Below are 16809 nucleotides of genomic sequence, written 5' to 3'. Positions count from 1 at the left end.
AGAAAATAAATATATTCATAGTAAAAAGATTTTTAAAAAGAACTGTGTGTCCTTTCCCTTCTGAATCCAAAGACACCAAGTCATAATGATGTCAACAGATTTTTTTAGATTCTCTTTCCATGCATGGTATGGTGGTGCATGCCTTTAATCTGTATGAGTTCTAGACCAGCCTGGTCAACATTGGGTACCAAGGCTACACAGTGAGACCCTGTCTCAAAACAAAACAGATTCTCATTTCCCCCAATATTTTGGCAGTCTCTCTAGTAATGGTCTAGGAATTCTGCTCCATTCCAGGTTTTTATTCCACAGCACAATTCCACACTGTACGACCAGTTTTAGCTCATTCTTGCAATGCTATTTTATAAACAATAAGTTCTTCATTCCCTAGCCAGCTTGGCCTTTCCAGATTTAATATAAATTCAGCTGGCCACAGGGAGAATGGACTGGACCAGGTCCTTAGTTTACTGATGTCACTTGTTTTGTTTCGGAGCTTTGAGATCCCCCCAAAGCCAGTGCCCAGTCTCCAGCATGCCGAACAACTAACTGTGCTTCGCTTGGCATGAAGCCAGGGAGACTGCTGGATTAGCAGAGCTCATAAGAAGCCAGTCACCATTGTGTTGGTTCCTGTTTGCCTTTTGTTTGTATCCCTGCCTGTGACCTCCAGATATGCCAAGTCTGTCTTAGTGGCTTCCCTGTCAGAACTTGTGGAGCTTGGGCCACCTCTAGGATTACAGCCTATCCTTCTGCTTGTATCATTGGGAGATGACAGTGTTCAGCACGTACGCAATTATCTCTTCAAGGCCACTTTTGTTCATTTTTAAGTTTGTTTACTTAAATTTTTATGTGTTTTGCGTGTGTGTGTGTGTGTGTGTGTGTGTGTGTGTGTACCTGGTGCCTATGGAGGGCACTTGATCCCCTGGAGCTGGAGTTTAAGGAGTAGCATGTGGGTATTGGGAACCAAGCCAGGGTCTTCTGCAAGAGCAACAAGTACTCTTCACTACCAAGCCGTCAACTGAGCTGTGAATGTGCCTGGTGTGTAGGTGGGAGTTCGGCCAGAAAGGCCTTTTCTACTCGGTGTCTCTGTTGTGTTATCTTAATGTGAACACAAACCTCCAATCACTGTTAAACACTTAGGCTTTTATAATTAACTATTTTATTAATGTAATGTCTTTGCAAGAGAATATGCACAGAGAAATTATATATATGTATATCACGTGAAGAAGTATGTCAGTATGATTAACTCCTAAGAGTGGAGTTGCTAGGCCTGTCAGTTAGGATTAGGTTTGCGCATGTACTTTTGTTTTTTCGTTTTATTTTGTATGTGTTCATGCATGTGGAGTCATTAGATGTCATTCTTCAGGAATTATCCTTTTGTTTTTGAGACTCAGGCTCTCATCAGAGAGCTGGGACTCACCAGTTAGGTTAGGCAAGCTGACCAGTGGGTCCTAGAGGTCCCGCCTCTGCCTTCTGCACCAGCATTATAGGAGAGTGTGTCCAACAACTGTCTTCTTACAAGACCTGATGCTCACACAGCAGTACTCATTCCTGAGCTCTCTGTAGCCCCAGACTACCCCACTATAGTAGTGAATTCCTCTTACACGAAAGGTTAGTTTAGATTGGAAGTGGTAGAACATAGCTTCAGTTTCAGCTACTCAGAAGGCTGAGGCAAAAGACTCACTTGAACCTGCCTGGGCAACACAACCAAATCCCATCTGAAAAAATAAGAAGTGATTGGAAACTCTTTATATAGTGCCCTTCCATCTCAGCAAGTGGCTTCCTCCTTATGGCCATATAAATACAGGTCAAAAAGAGGAAGATATGTAGGTCAAAGGGGACTTGACTGTGGGACAAGTTGACTCTTCTACTTCCTTCTTGACAAGTTCCACAGACTCTTCCACATCTAGAATTCAGCTAGATGGTTACATCTCACTTCAGAGAAAGCTGGAAAGCAAGATGTCTCTGGGCCCAGCATGGAATCAACATTCTGTTAGTAAAGAAAGGGTGTAACTGGAGGTTTCTTTTCTGCCTACCAGTTCCCTAATAACCACTCTGAGGCTTAATATTATTTATAAACTGTTTGGCCTATTAGCTCAGGCTTATTAACTAGCTCTTACAACTTAACCCGTTTCTGTTATTTTATACCCGGAGGCTTGAGGCTTGTTACCTCAACATCTTCCTTCTCTGGTGTCTCCCTGTATTCAGTTTGACTTTTCCACCTGACTATATTCTGCCCTGCCATAGGCCAAAGTAGCTTATTTATTAGCCAATGGTAATAAAAAATGTATATTCACAGCATACAGAGGAGCATCCCACTTCATCAAGGAGAATAGAGTGGTCTGTTCTACGGAAAGCCATTGTTTTATTTTCAATATTTCTGATAAAATGGTCCCCCAAAGGATTTGCACCCACTTAACCTCTCATCATCCAATCCAGTGCTCTCTTTATTAGTTATCAGAAAATTCACAGTCTTAACTAAAAACACTTCTTTCACTGTATTTGGATTGTGTGGTTGGCTTGAAGCAGGAGAATGGCTTGTAAGTATGCATGTACATACTAAGTGTTTAGAGGCCAATGGTCTATGTTAGATGTTTTTGGTTTTGTTTTTGTTTTTTTGTTACCACCTAATTTTTGAGACAAGATCTCCCATTGGACATGTAACTTGCTAGTGAGGTCCAGGGCTTCCTGTCTCCATCTCCCCTGCATTGTAGCACCCAGGTTTTACATGGGTGCTGAGGATCAAACTGAGGGATTATTCATGATTGGGTAATGGCACTCTACTAGACTGAGCCTATCTCCCCTGCTCCCATAGTACCATGTAAAAGAGTTTGCAAGTAGGATGTAGAAAAGCCATAGCTTTCCATAAAAATTCAAATGATATCCCCCCCCAATTTTTATATCTCATATAAACATAGAAATGGAATGAAAGCTCTTTACCCCGTTGTGGTTTAATTTGGTGCTGTTGCCACATTCTTTTGGTAGTTACCTAGGCTAGAAGCACTAAAATTTGATGGCTTGCTTGTAGTTGCTGGGTTTTCTCTGTCTGCAACCTTTTGTGTAGTTACTGGTTATTCTTCATCTGCAGCCTTTTCCACCCAGCCTAGGCTGCTCTCTGGATGCTATTGTGTCTGGAATGCTGTGCTCTGACCTGCTGCTGAAGTCCAGTGGGCTAAGCCTAGTTTCTCCTTTTCCATGCATGTCCACAAATAGCATCACAGCAAATTAAAGTAATTTTCTGATTGATGTAAGGAGTAACCAAAGGAAGCTTGTACTTGGTGCCAAAATATCTCATAGTACAAGTGGACTGCAAGTACTGGCCCATTTTATGGCATTTTAGTTGATAATTATTTCTCCAAGAGCACATTATTTGGCTATCTGGCAGCAATCCAGTGTCATTCCAGAGGCATTGGACAAGCAGATGCGAGCAATCACTATAGTAAATGCACTCTTCCATTTGCCAAGTGGAAGTAGGCTATTCAGGAGGAAAGGGAAGGGGAGAGAAAACACCAGTTTTCTTGAACCAGAACACGTCTGGCTTCAGTGAACAGTTTTCATGAGGTTTTTCTCTGTGTAGCAAAGGCTCCTGGTTCATAGTTACTATGCTAGAAAATGATCTTTAGAAACTTGCAGTTGAGTGTATACTGTATATTACATGTGTTTGTTATCAGTTTATAGAAACTTCCTCATGCATTTTTCTTTAGATCCCAGACTGCTAAATTCTATCAGAGGAATGAAAAGGAATTTTATGGGAGATGGAATGATGTGGAGGGAGAAGGGAGTCCTAGGATTTCACATTCATGACATGTCCTAGGAACTGGTCACCGCACCTGAGGGAAAGGTGGGTGTTAATTCTAGAGCAGCCCACGGACAAATCAAGAATAAAAGATTCCCTTCAGAATGGCCAGTGCTCCAGGATGGACATGGGGACCCTACAGAAACTTGGTAAATGTTGGGGTGATGTGGTGGTTTAAATAAGAAGAGGTCCCATAAGCTCATTTACTTGAATGCTTAGTCACTGGAAATGGTAGTATTTGAAAGGATTAGAAGGTTTTAGAAGGGCAAAAAGGTGTGGCCTTGTTGGAGGAAATGTGTACTGGGAGTGGCTTTGAGGTTTCAAAAGCCCATGCCAAGCCCAGAGTCTCTCTCTCTCAGCCTCCTGATCAGCACCATGTGCACTGCCATGCTTCCTGCCATGATGATAATGGACTAACCCTCTGAAACTAAGCCAGCCCCAGCTAAATGCTTTCCTTTAAAAGAGTTGCTTTGATCATGGTGTCTCTTCATAGCAATAGAACAATGACTAAGGAGGGTGAGAATTTCCCTGAGATGGAATGCCCAGTGTTCCGGACAAGGGTGGGCTGCTCCCATGTCCTGTAGCAGGGAACATGGGTGGGCTGCTCCGTGTCCCGTAGCAGGGGATACTGGTGGACTGCTCCGTGTCCTGTAGTGGATAGGAAGGTAAGGAGTGAATTCCACTGGTGTGTCTGTACAGAGGACTACAGCATTGAGCAGCAGCCAACTGAGCTGGTGAGCAGTGTGGGTTAAGTGCAGCAACAGGATGGTATCTGAGGATTCTTCTCTTTCTCCTGCCCTTTATTCATAACTTACTGTCACAGAGCCTGAAGTGTCCTCAGGAGAGCCAGGCTAGAGGATCACAAAGTACTTGAGCCATGGCTGTCTCCTTCTGCATCTGATTATTGGGATTTTGCTTCATGAAAAGGTAGAGAGGAAAGCTGGCTGGAAACGTTCTGTCCGGTGCCATCTCTTGCAGTTAAGCATCTGCAAGTAGTTTATTATTTGAAATAGTGGGCTATCGAGAACTGCAGGAACCTCAGGTGGGGCTTTCTCATCCATAAACCTCTGGAATCAGAGTCTCAGGAACTCCCATTCCTGCAGCAGCAGGAGCAGCAGCAGCAGACGCTCTCCTTTGTCTACCCTACTAGATGGGATGTTGCTTATAGCTGTGGCTGCTCTGGAATCCATTACATAACCCAGCCTAGCCATGAACTCCTGGTCCTTCTGCTTTAGCTCCCCAAGTGCTGTGGTTACTGCCTGGCAACAGTGTGTTTTGCACCAGTTCCCTCTTTGTGCCTTGTTTCCCTAGTGGGGACAGGAGGAGTACAGGGTGCTGCTAAAACCAACAGGCTCAAATTAATGGCTACACATTTGGTAGGCTGTCCAGAAACCCTGAGGTAGAGTTCCTAAGGCTTTTGTCATAGGCAATAAGCTATTGAAGGAGACCCACTCAGTCATCTTTCAAGCTGTTTCCTTGGGTGATGATCCAGAACAGAGTCCTTGCAGAGACAAGACAACTGGGGAGCGGCGGGAGGACAACATTGGATCTTCTAGACTAGGTTGTTACATTTTTAAGAGGTTGGTACCCTTGCATCTTTCTGTCCACAAATTACTATTACCAGGGCTTGGTTATCTTTCTTACTTGGGAAGACACATATGTACTTCAAGGTCTTAGCTGTTTAGGAGAACCTGATGGACTTGTTTCTGCAGAAATAGCTAATACTGTGGGGTGATACTGTTTCACATGATGCCTCAGAGCTGAAAGTGCATTGCTTGAAGAAATACCATGGAGCCCAAAAACACCTTGGCAGTATCTATTCCTGAGTGTTTTTCTTCCTTTGTTTTTGATGTAAAGGGATTAACCTTACCTTTCCATACATGCAGTAATTTGTTAAAATCTTAAGACCCAGGATTTGGTTGGACTATGAGTTCAATGCATTTCCCATTAGCAAGTGAGCAACCTCACCAGAAAGAGCCGGAATGCCAGGTGACCCAGAAAGAGCTGGAAAGTCAGGTGACCCAAATGATGGGCTTTAAGGAGGCTGAAGACTCTTCCGGCTGAGCTGCCAAGTTAGATTCTACCATGGCAGTTGTATGTCCAGGGGTCTCCGGTGTCAGCCCATGTGTGGGACCAGTGAACCCTGGTGAACTGGAAGACATGCTGACTGAGCCGTGAATCCATTCCACAGCTCCTGTGATCTGTCCTCTTGTCTTGGACTCTTATTTCATGTTCAGTAACTGGCAGGATCTGAGAAAAGCTTCCTAAATCCCTTCAGTCTTTCAAGGAAGAACCCGGTCACAGGAATTTTCCATTCACACTACGTGTTTACCTTTCTTTAAAAAGAAAATATTTTTTGAGATTGTAATTACATCATTCCCCCTCCATTTCCTCCCTCTAAACCTTCCCATGTATCCCCCATCCATAGTGTCTTTTTAAACAGTTGTGTTGCCTATGTGTATGCTCGTGTGCTTGTGGGGTACTAAATTCCTAAATACATAAATACAACCCGCCCAGTCTGTATAATGTTACATGTGTATATATGTTTTCAAGGCTGACCGTTTGATATTAGATAATCATTCGGTCTGCCCTTTTCTGGAGAAGACTATTCCTGCTCTCAGTATTCCTCAGCTGCCTGTAGTTCTTTGTGTATAGTTGCAGCCTAGTGGGCTTCCCCTGCCACATTCAGTTCATGTTTAGGCAGCCATCTTGGCGAGACTTGATGGGTGTAGTGCCTGACATAGTATCATAGCAAACTCCTCGTTCTGCTGGCTCTTAGAGTCTTTCTGCCACCTCTTCTGTAGTGATCCCTGAACCTTGAGTGCAGGAGATCTGTCATTTGGGCCTGGGCTTTACAACTCCGCATTTTGATTGGTTGTGGTTTTTTGTCAGGGACTTCATCTGTCCCAAAGAGACATTTCCTTGGTGAGGGGTGAGAACTGTACTTAGCCAGGTAGATCCTAGAGAACGGTGTACAGGATCATGTTTAGCTCTCATAGATTCTCGTATGACTGTCCTGGTTTCCCTTTGGGTTCCTTTGGGCAATTGGTATTACACTACTACTGATTTTGCTTTAGGAGTTTCAGGTTTACTGTGCAGTATGTGAAGTGGCTTAGAATGTAGTGTGTATTGATACTGAAATAACACATTCCTGTTGTATGTAGTCTTTAGAGAAGCTGATTTAGCCTGTGCGGATTCAACCTCCTTAGCTCGTCATAGCTCAGGGAGTGATCTGATATTATACATTCTAGATTTTAAGTATGAATGAGCAGACCAGTAGAAGCTTCCAGAAACTGAAATGTTAGTGTGTGCTTGTTTAGTCTTTGGAAGTACCCTTTTCTCATTGGGTCATTTTATGTGGATTTTGGAGCTGTCTAGTGCTCATCTGTCGGTATAATTGGTACCCAGCCAGTGTCCTGGAATCATTAATTATTTCATTTCAATATTTAGTGATATATTGTGTTGGTTGTCAGCCGCTTTTGCATGCTGTGAAACCTTGTATACAGTGTTGGGTAGCTGCACACTCAGGTGAGGCTGTAGTGTAGACGGTGTCTGGAGAGACAGCAGGGGAGGCCGCTCCCCAGAGGCTCCAGGTCGCTGAGCTTTAGTGTTGTGTAGAGACTGGGGTCTGTTGGCCTGAGCCTCCGCAGGGCGGACATCGTTGTTCAGTTCGTTCCTACGGAGGAAAAGTCAGCAGCTTTTTGTTCGCAGTTGCCAACATTAGCTGCTTTGGTGTGTGGTGCTGGTTTCCTTTCATGGCTTCTTTAACCTTGACTCATGGTGTTAGAATAATTAACACAGACACTTGAAAGATCTCCTGTTTCCAGATGCACACACTTGTCTGCTGTGTGAGTACTTGCCCAAACTTTTTCCTTTAGCTCAGAAAGGTGTCTTCTCCCTCCCCAGTCTTCCAGTGCGTGCCACTGTTTGATTGTGCCTACGCACTGGCGTCTGCTTCAGAGCTACTGAAAACACATGTTATTCTTGAAATAACAAGACAATAGAGAACAGGTTTTCTGAGTTGTAGCATCCAAAGAGCTGGAAACAGTTGTGTTTATGTGATGTTTCACGGGAAGGGGGTGATTGTGAACTTGAGCAGAAGTCAGTCTCCCGGGATTGCCACTGTTGGGCTGTCAGGTTGATCCCACCCACAACACCTCCACAGATTCCTTTGTTATGCTTGCGCTGCCAGTGGTTTCTGTTGCTGCAGGTTTTGATGCCAAAGGGGGAGCAGTTCTATTTGTAACACTAATGGAGTTTTCTCCTGGAGTTTTCGGTTAAGGTTAAACAGAAGTGTCCTGACTGTTGTCACTTGGCAGGCAAAGGCCATCATATTTTCAGATTCACGTAATTTTAAAGCAGGCTGATCCTTTTCTGGCTTAATAATAGGCTAATTACATGTTTTAAATAGTCTAAAGTGGAGTCCCTGTTTAGTCCAGGGTACCAGCAGACATTTGCCTGGGGTGTCTGCTTGAGGATCTGTGGCACGGTGCCAGGTCTTTGAGGACCTGGTTTAAGGCCTCCCAAGGACAGCCAGGTAGCACTGCCTTGACTCGGTCAGGGGCTAGTTTTCAGCACAGAAGCTCCCAAACATGAAAAGTGTTCGTTCTTCAAGTTCCTTGGTCGCTCCTCAGCTGGCTTGGGAACTTAATTTGAGAAAACACGTGGTAGAAGAGCTTTGGAGGCAGCTAGCAGGCTGGGCTTGTGGCGGCCAACCTTTCTACAGCTCTGCTTCCTGTGTGTGGCCGAGAGAAAGCGAGATGAGATTGGCCAGGCCCAGGGCGGCCGTCCTGGTACTCAACAGACACTTCATTTCCTGCAGATTGCAGGTGAAATAGACACTGTGCTGAATTCCCAGGGTGTTGCTTGGAGCAGTCTTGGAACTGTGGTTCGTTATCTGTGACTTCGAGTGAGTGCCTCTGAGGAGTGAAGGCCCCATAGCCTCCCAAGATAGACGAAAAGAGCTCTTATCCCAGGTGGATCTCAGCTGCCATCCGCCAAGGCCTTGATCCGTGTGTAGATGACAGGCTACACACCGTCATTCTGCTGTGTTTCCATCCCTTCAGTAGAACCTTCAGTCTATGTTTGAATGCATCTCCATGTCTACATACCCTGGCTGGGACTTGTGAACTGGAAGCAGCCTAAGTGCTGCTTCAGCCTTGCTAGTGGAAACTTACTCATAGCCCCTGGGAGGCCCTGGCCTTGTCATTGTCACCTCTCATCCGGCTCCCTTCCCACTAGTGCAGTAATTAAGGGGGGGTGTTTTGAGCACTCACTATAAACCAGGCCCTGTATCAGGGTATGTGCGTGCGTGAGTGTCTGTCTGTCTGCCTGTCTTAGGCTTTATCTGTTTCCTACACCCTGTACTTTATTCCTTCAGCTGGTGTGGGTATCTACACACTGACCCTATGTTGTGTTTCTGGGTGGCATAACCTTTATGCCTCAAGGCCCGGAGGTCTGAATTTGCCTCAGCCCTGTCACCACTTACGGGCTCGTTGAATTTAGGTGTGGCCTATGGTTTTGTCTGCCTTTTCCTTTGCTATAGAGTTATGGCTCCTGTTTCCCAGCCCCACATTTTCCCCATTGCCCCTTTATATCAAGCTTCCTGTTCTGACTGCTTACCTAACGTAATGAAAGTGATTCTAGATGTTCTGACATTTTCCCGCATCCTGGGTGTGTATTTCTAATGCCCATTTCCCTCTGTTTCTATATGAAATAGGTTTCCAAACTGGAAAAGGATGTAGCCTTCTTTTTCAAATCTCAGATAAAGATTGGGTTGATAAAATTATTTTGTTGTACATTGCAAAATAAATTTCAGGAATGTTCTGTAATTCTTTGACTTTACAGTCTTTGACACACTGATTTTATATGACTAGATAAGTGTGGTTTTGAAGGGGAATTTCAGCAGCTTGTATTTATCACGTCCCTCATGGGAGAGCGAGACAGTGTGAAAATCTCAGGGGAGAGGCGCATGGAAGAGAAGAGTTGACCAATGCTGCCGCTTCACCTACTTTGTGGGGACTTACAGGCTATGTGTACCTGGAGCTGCTTCCTACATCAGGGGCTTGGACTGTGGAGTGGGAAGTAGGAGGCCTTGGGGGCGGGGAGGGTAATGCAGGGAGTGGGTGTGGGCAGTGGTTGCAAGGCTGCCAGGGTTCTGTGTGTGCCGGAAGTGCAAGTTTGGCTGGGAGGAATGGAATGTTCCCTCTTGCCCTCCAAGAGCAGAAACAGCTGTGGAATAGCTTGAAAAGACAATTGCTCAGTGAAAAAGTAATGTATACTATTTTGATATTAAAATGGAATCTACACTAGAAACTCACCCACACTGTGCCAGCTCTCCACAAGTCCATGGAGGGCTCACTTCTCCAGCCAGCCCTTCACCTGAAAGGCCTGGGGGTGTGGAGAGTGGAAATGGGCTGTGCTTCTTCTCATTGGACGGCTGTTCTAGTCCTCCTGTCACTGGCCCACTGCACGAAGACTTAGACTGTTTCCAGAGGACAGCTGTGGGGAGAGAATTACTGTCAGCAAATTGAACGGGAAATCTTGTTTCTAGCTGGAAATACAATCCTTCGGCCAAGTTCCCAACAATATTTATTTTAGAACATCTTTGTTTTTTAAGGTCCTTGAATGGCTTAAACTTGTAAGACTTTTAGTTAGACAAGAGCAAGAGCAAAAACAGGCATACTTGTCTTACACATCAGAGTTGATTGCACAACCCTTCTAATGAAGGTTTATTTACGTCTTTATCAAGCCGAAAGGCCTATTTTTTTTGGCCACTATAGAGAGTACATATGAAATAATAGTTTTCTATTTTCAGGCCTGGTACCACACTTGAGGTTTATTCCCTGAGACTTGGGTCTGCTTTTCCTCATCATGTCCCCATAGACAGAACCTGGAGAGTAGTCAGCTGAAGGGTGCTCCCCAGCAGTGGCTGCGACAGTCCGGGGCTTCCCTCTGCTTGCTGCCAGGTGCTGGGCAGAAGGGAAGCTGTCCACACAGAATGAGACCGAAGATCCTTCCCCATACCCAGTCTTGTAACAGAGAGCTGATCTGGACCTTGGTTTTCAAATAATTACCTTAACCAGCCTTTACTCTCTGACCTTGGTTCTTGCCCGGAGCTTGGTCTTGGAAACTTGGACACCAAGGAGCTCACTGCACTGTTACCAGACCCGGGCGGGCACCGGGAGGCTAAATCAGTCAGTGAAATGCTAAAAGGGGAAGTTTCAGTGTCTTGGTCCTGATTACAAAGTGGGATAGCTGGGGGTGGGGGTGGGGAATAGAATGTCCAGGCCTCACCACAACTTCTGAATCAGAGCTCTGGGCCTTGGGTGAGGAAGGTCTCCTTGGGAGAGTCGAATAGGCAGCCAGAGTGGAGAGTTGCTACTGAGTGAGACCAAGAGTCTTGTCCGAAACTACCTTTGAGAGGCCCACTCAGCCCAGCCATGGGCACTTCCCAGGCACCTTGTCCTGTAGCTGACCCTGCTGCTCTGTTGTGGCCCTCAGTGACTCGCCATTAGCAATGAACTGCCCTTGCAACTTTAGTCACACGTGGCTCACCAGGAGCAAGCATTGGAATCCAGACAGTGAACAAGTTTGTTCTAGATCGTCAGCTCCCGCAAGACAAGCCCTGAGACAAAACACATGCTCCACACGAGGGGCAGATGAGCACTTCTGGAAACCAGCCATTTGCTCCTAAAGAGCAGTGGGCTCCTGAGTTGACAACTGTAACACGTTCTTTTTCTCTGTATGCAACCCAGAAAAGGGAGAGAGGGAGGAGGAACTGTCTTCTTTGCGAAAAAGTAGGGCTTTTAAGAGTTAAATTACACAACCTTTTTATTTTTAAAGCAAGTAGATTTCCCTTCATTGTTGCTGAGAAAAATAAATTGATACCACATGTTGCTTCCAGACAAGCCCTCTCTGTGTTCCAGGGGAAGCACATGCAGCTGGTGTCTGGGTTAGTAGAGTCTCCACAAGGTAAACATGGTGTGGAAGGAGCCGAAGCAGAGGCAGAGTAGTCGCAGTTAAGAAATGTCCAGTTACTGGCACAACACCTTAACAACTGTTAAAAGTCTGTATAGGGTTTGTAACTCTTTCTTGGAGGACGCCACCGTGTCCCGTTTTGACTTAAAGCACACGTAAATAGTAAGCTAAGGTTCTGTGTGTGGCTTCTGTCAGTTGTTGAGAGCAGTGCTTGGCATGAGGAGTGTTGCGTGCTGAGCTTCCTGTAATCCTCACAAGGATCCTGGAGGAAGGGCGAGTACCTCTGATCCTGGCTTCTCCACAGGGGCAGCTGAGGTTCAGACTGCAGGCAAGACCGGCTGAGCTCGGAGCACTGGGGCCTGTCTCAGCATCGCTGTCTTCCTCCGCGACTGCCTTTCCTCGCTTGCTGTTTTACCCGCCCACTCTGTGAGTGGTAGATACTCCGCAGCGCTAGGCTGCTTCTTGCTCCCATTCTGTTTTGAGTCCACCTGTCTTCTAATGGTTTAGCTTATATTTAAGGGTCATGGACACCTTAGCATCAGCAGTGAGCAACAGAAAACTGTTCATTGTATCAAGAGAATAATGATCAGATTCTACTCAATGCAGTCATCTTGTGCTAATGTCTTTTAGGTAGGCCGGGCCCAGGGATCTTTAGGCAGTAGCCCACATAGTGCAGTCAGCACGACTGTGAAATGCCAATCCCAACAGGTTGCCTCCTCCACACACCTCTGGAACATTATGCCACTAATTGCAGCCACAATCAAGGGACCTGGTTTGCCAGCTCGATGACTAGTTAACTACATCTAGTAGGGGTTTGACCTACTAGTAGGTCTAGTAGGCCTGTTCAGTGTAAGCTATTTCATAGACATGAAGGTTGGCACAAAATGAGATGGCTGTTATTCTTAGCTTTGCTCCCAAACTATAGACATCTCTTAAGGTTTTATAAATCTCAGTGTTCAAACTGAGGGAGAGCTGGCGTCTTTGCCCATGAAGCAGCAGTTTCTTCTAGGGATACTTATGGCATTCTTTTAATTCATCAGAAGCTTTATCTTGCAGTAACTGGAGATGCTCACAAGGTTTTGGTGTGAGGTTACTTCTGGGCTTCTTTGGTCAATGTGGTGATGGGATGACCAAGGAAAACATATCCCTAGTTTTCTGGCCAAGTGAACTTCATAGTGTACCTCATTATATATGGAAGTAGGATTAGAAAAATCATACTTGAGAGAACTCGAGTTTTATCAAGACATTTATTCATTATTTTCAGCTACCATTCTCTACACTAATGTAAAACCTTAGAAATTGAAATTATTTCTTATAAGGATACATAAATTAATGGAAAACCATAGTTTGGTGGTGGTGGTGTGATTTGGGTTTGGGTGTTTTCTTTTGTTTTATCAAGACAGTCTTCCTCTGCGTAGCCCTGGCTGTCCTGGAACACTCTATAGACTAGGCTGGCTTTGAATTTTTGAGATTTGCGGGCCTCTGCCTCCTGAGTACAGGGATTAAAGGTGTGCGCCCACTGCTCCTACACAGTAGGGTATTTTTAATGGGGTGGGAAATCTTACAGAACTGAGGTTTTCACCTTTGTTACCAAGGAAGATGTAAGAAAAAAAAATCTTGGCCCTGATGCTTTTACCCAGCCGTTTTTGTTTGTTTGTTTGTTTCTTTCTTTCCTTTTTTTTTTTTAATCTTTCTTGTTTCAATAAAACTGAGGTGGAAAGCTAATCAGACTTCTGAACTCTGAGGAAAATAACATCTGTAGCGTCCAGCCGGCAGGGCAAGGGCATTTGAACAGTAATGGACAGGTGAACTGCATTTATTGGCTTTTGTTGGTGTGCTCCTTCAGATTATAGATTTTATAAATGGAAGGTGGCCAGACTGCAAGGGAGAGAAGCTGCTGGGATTGGCCTATCTGGGCGGTGTGGCCCAGTTTTGTTTGTGTTGTCTTAGTAATAAAGTAGCTGGAAAAACCTGCCTGGGCACTTAGATAATGAGCCTCAGGGAATGTATTCTGCCATTAGTAACCCTCTAAACTGAGAGCCCAGTGAAGACTGGCCACTAAAGCCAGCTCTAACTGAGGTGGGCTTTGTGTAGGAACTACATACTCTCCTCAGGAAGGGGACTCCAGAACAACCAAATAAATGCTTTTTTACAAAGATTAGGGAGAGGCCTCTAAATTTCAAAGTATTTCATAAATAAAATCTTTTTTCTCCAAGCAGAGTTGTTTTGGGTGCTTTTCTTGAATGGCTGGCACAGGCACATTTAAGGGTGACTTACCATTAACCTTCTGGTCGGCCCGTGAAAGGCCATGGAAAAGGCATTACATTTTTGCAAGTAGGTTGACAAACCTGCTTCCAGTTTTGGTTTCTGCGCACTGGCTAGTGGGCTCTAATAGTTCATATCTCAGAGGCTGAGCCTTCATGTGCAAAATTGGGGCACTGCTACACTGCCTCGGCCCTGTGGTGAGGATTGGAGGCAGTAACTAACTCTAAGCCAGCAGTGCTCTGATCTGGTAGGCCTTCAGATCACCACTTTGTAATTAGGGACCAGTCTTCATGACCCATCCCTGCTCTGTCACCCTGTGGTGCTGGCCTTCCCAGCCAGGCTTCAGGCCCTTCCAGAAGTTTGATACCTCTAATTTCAGCCACTTGTGATTGCAGCAAATTATACATATACGTCATTAGGCGTTAGAGTCATAGACGGCTATCAGAAAATCCATAAAATGTTTCATTGGCCTTTTGGTAGGTTTTAGAATTGGTAACAGTAAAAGACATTTAACAAATATCGTCTCCTATTATAGAGGATCACTGACTATCCAAGATTGCTTATTTCTGTAAACATTTTGTGTTCATGTGAACTCTTCCCAGAATTTACAGCAAAAGAGGCTAACAGGTTGGAAGAGTTAGGGGAATGTCTGCGTTGCGCCCCTAAAGCCTCAGGACCAGCTCTCTTTTCACCCTGAAGTTTGTGTTGATGCTTTTATTGAATGCATTGAATTACCCATGTACTCAGAAAGAGGGACTGCCCTGCTCTCTGCAAGTGCACGTCAGGAGTGTTACCCACTTCATAAAGTATCCGGCTTCAAAGAAATAAAATTTCTGAACCATTAGTACACATGCCATTACTCTTTTTAAAAAAATTGAATGTGAAAAGAGCAGGGTATGTAGTCTCTCGGGCAACACCTGCCTCACTGGGCCCTGAAGGTGCTGCCTGTTACCGTACCCATCTTGATGCAGTTGTGGAAATGGCAGCCATGACCATAATTGCTGGTGTTCTTTGCCCAGCATGAACTGCAGGAATGTACATTAGAAATCGTGTGTATTTTGAGTTATTTACTTATGACAAAATCCTGTTGACTTTCTGTGTTTTAAAAACAATCTGGTAGAACACATGTATTTGTTTCTTCTACATAAATACAGTTGATAGTTGCCAATTCTTTTTAAATGTGACTTTTAGAATTGTTCATATTTAATATGCAGTATTAGGCAATGTCTTTCGTCTTTAACGTTCCAGTAAAAGCTCATCTGGCCGGCAGGTGCTATTCCAGATGTGGGGAAAACCGTCAACTCTTTTTCCGACTGCATGCACATAAGGCATTTTACAGACTCGAGTGGGCTTTCCTAGGCTCTAAACACCCTTCACTATGGGCCTGCACTTCATAAGAGGAGTAAAAGCCTGCCTGCATGGCGTGACTGGTGTCTGAAGTGCACTATCATCTATCATGGTTACGTCATCCAGGGAGGGAGGGCTGGCTGGATGTTATCACAGCCATGATGAAGATGGCCACCTGCTGTTGTTGCAGACAGATAAAATGATTTGTTTGAGATCACGTGGTCGGCCAGTGACAGAGATATGGCTGAGCCTGATTATCCTTGACAACTGGGTGTATCCACTAAGCCAAGAGGAAGTTCTTCACTCCATTCCCTTGTCTCCCCTTGGCTGCGATGATGCTGGGAGTACTAAACTGGCTTTTGTAATTGTCCATTAAGTGGGATTCACGTTTTCCTTATGATTAGTCTGGGGTTTAGGTTTTGGAGAGGCTGTCCTTTTCGGTACATTTTATCTAAGATGTACACTAGCAATGTGCTAGGCCCTGCTGCTGTAGCCCTGGCCACCCAGCTGACACAGCGTCTGTCAGATTTCTCCGCAGCAGACTACTCTTCCCCCTTTCATGCAGTTCCTGAGGGTGCAGAATGTCTAAATGGTGTAAATTCTTCCAGATGAGAGACTTACTCCTTCGTGGTCCCTGAAAACCCGCGCTGCCCTTTCCATAGCTGCAGAAGTTATACAGTGAATTGTGAAATTGTGGCAGGATGGACCCTAGAGGGGACAAGTAAAATTTCACACTCTGATAGCAGTGTTTAAGAAGGAAGGCCCTGTTCTTGTGGCGCCGAGGACTGTCAGAGAACAGAATAGCCACCAAGGTGACTTGTTTCTCGGAGAGCTGGGGGTTTATTGCAAAGTATGGAGAGGGAGTGGCGTGGTAATAAATTATCAGTGTGAACTATAGTAATGGGAAATATAATTACAGGCTGGGCATGATAGCACACGCCTTTAATTCCATTACTCTGGCGGAGGCAGAGGCAGGCAGATCTCCGAGCTCGAGGCCAGCCTGGTTTACAGAGCTAGTTATTGGGACAGCCATGACTAAACGGAGAAACACCGACTCCAGAAAAGAAAAGGAAAAAAAAATACATAATTACAGAAAGTGCAACAAAATTTGGGAATTTGGAAAAGCAGTGTCAGGGAGCTCCTGTGTTTCCAGTGTCCCTGCCTTCCCAGCCTGAAGCTTCCTGTTTAACCTGGCGTTTTGTTCCAAGTCACAGAGATGTTTGCTATTTAAAAAAAATAAAAATGCTGGCCTATAAAATTGAAGCTGACCTGGCAAGATTGCTTAGTGGGTAAAACTTTTCCTGTTAAACCTGACGACCTAAGTGCTCACGTGGAGGAAGGAAAGAACATGCTCCACAGGTGTCCTCTGATGTCTGCGCACATACGTGATGCCCTCCTATTCCCCCCAAAATGATGGTTTTTTAAAG

The 16809-nt window shown here is 45.0% G+C and overlaps 1 protein-coding gene across 1 annotated transcript in view; it reads left to right on the top strand.

The window, feature by feature from the left end:
- The window catches only part of Foxo3 (forkhead box O3), a 92746-nt gene that overhangs the window by 56704 nt on the left and 19233 nt on the right, over nucleotides 1-16809 (top strand). The window lies entirely within an intron of this gene.

This window comes from Microtus oregoni, unplaced genomic scaffold (assembly GCF_018167655.1).
Source record: "Microtus oregoni isolate MIOR12 unplaced genomic scaffold, Mior012 000006F_ref0000085, whole genome shotgun sequence".
Classification (NCBI taxonomy): Eukaryota; Metazoa; Chordata; class Mammalia; order Rodentia; family Cricetidae; genus Microtus; species Microtus oregoni.
Note: the sequence above shows the minus strand (reverse complement) of the source record. Positions and strands in the feature narration are given on the sequence as shown.